Source organism: Meleagris gallopavo, chromosome 9, assembly GCF_000146605.3.
Source record: "Meleagris gallopavo isolate NT-WF06-2002-E0010 breed Aviagen turkey brand Nicholas breeding stock chromosome 9, Turkey_5.1, whole genome shotgun sequence".
Classification (NCBI taxonomy): Eukaryota; Metazoa; Chordata; class Aves; order Galliformes; family Phasianidae; genus Meleagris; species Meleagris gallopavo.
The window spans coordinates 4103533-4105175 of NC_015019.2; the positions used below are offsets into that span (position 1 = coordinate 4103533).

The 1643-nt window shown below is 49.7% G+C and overlaps 1 protein-coding gene across 1 annotated transcript in view; it reads right to left on the reverse strand.

Annotated features, from left to right (window-relative positions):
• Positions 1–1643, reverse strand: part of FAM122B (family with sequence similarity 122B) — a 10172-nt gene that overhangs the window by 7480 nt on the left and 1049 nt on the right. The gene's annotated exons all lie outside the window — the stretch shown is intronic.

A 1643-nucleotide genomic window follows, 5' to 3' on the forward strand; every position in this document is an offset into this window, starting at 1 on the left:
CTGAAACCGCCTTCCAGTGCGCACGCGTCCTGCCATCGCGTGCCGCTGCGCGCATGCCCGCGGGAGGCGCGTCGAACCCAAAGCTCAGCGCCGGCCCCGGACGGACTCCCGAGAGCCTCCGGAAGGAGAGCGCGCGCTGATTGGCCGGCGGGGCTGGGAGTCTGTTTGAAATAGCGCAGTGCGCGCCGGGCTGCGGGCGATGAGGGGAGCTGCGGGTTTGAATCCGGCGGCGGGTAGCTTGGAGAGATCTGTGAGGCCCTGCTGTGCCTGGTAAAGGCTCCGCAGCCCTGCTCGGGTTCAGATTCTCTCTTTCTGTGATGTAAATCCTGCAACTCTTTCCGGTATTTTTCTTGTCTGCCCGAAGTTCTGTTTTGCTGCTAACAAATGAGGATTTTTCAATGGTTTATGTGAACATGAGCCTCTGTGCTACATTCAAAACTCCAGGGTAAAGTTCGTTATGATCCCTGTGATTCCAGTTCTTGGCAGTATTCAGTTTAGGACTCAATGTTCTCCATCTGTTCTAAGCAATCAAAGTATTCACATTTGTGCTTACTGATTGATTTATTGTTCAAATGCTTTCCTACTCTAGCAATTTCAACATGCATTTGTCTCTTACAAGGAGGGGTTTAAGGCCCTTACCAGCACTTGATTTCAATAGGTTTCCACTTGTGCCTGGGAAATATCTCCTATTTTTCAAAGCTGCCGTGTACAGAAAAAATAAGGATGGAAGACTTGGAATTCTTCACCATTTCAAGTGTAAGAGGAAATATAGCTGTGTAAATTCTGTTCCTTTCAATAGGCTTGTAGTTATTGTAGATAACTGAACTGCTTCTGGAGTTTGCTGTCAGTGATGGCAGCTGCTCCACATCTAGAAATATTTCCAAGGAGCTGTTTCTCTGACATCATATTGATACTACAGAAGCCTATTATGGATCTCAGATGACTTACCAGTGCCCCACATTACACCACTCTAAGTATTTTCAAGCCTTTTCAATACGCCTTTACACCAAAAACCCGGAGACCAAACCCCCTGCAGTGTCTTAGAGTAGAAAGAAAACACTTTACAACCTCGAGCCTCTCTTCATGATATTTCATAGCTACTAACGACACTTTTCTGTGAAATGACAAGGAATCCCCACCTCACCCCAAGAGCAGCAAGGTACAAGAATTAAAGAAGCCAATTACTGCAGTTTTGCTCAGCACATCGCTGGCTTTTCCTTCCATCCCCGACTGGTCTCTGCAGGCTGCTTTGCCACAGCATTTGAAAAGCGTAAAATCTTCATTAAGGAAGACAGCAGAGGTAACAATCACAAGGAGCACCTGTTGGAGCACTCAGTGCTAAGCAGAGCTGTCTGTAACTCCGCCAGCTGTACGGGCAGATGAACGCCCACAGCACGGAGTCCGCTGCCGTCAATACGTTACTCGCTTTGGCAGGGAAGCTGGATTCGATGATACCTTGAGGTCCCTCCCAACCCCGGTGACTCTGTAATATGCCGCCAAATAAACGCGGCCGTCGATAAAGCAGTATAAGATAATGAAGGTAAGTGAGGACACAGCGTCACACCCCGGCCGCCCCGAGCTCCCGAGAAAGGGGATGCCGTTGCGCATGCGCACTGCCGACACGGCGCCTCCGCACGGCGCCG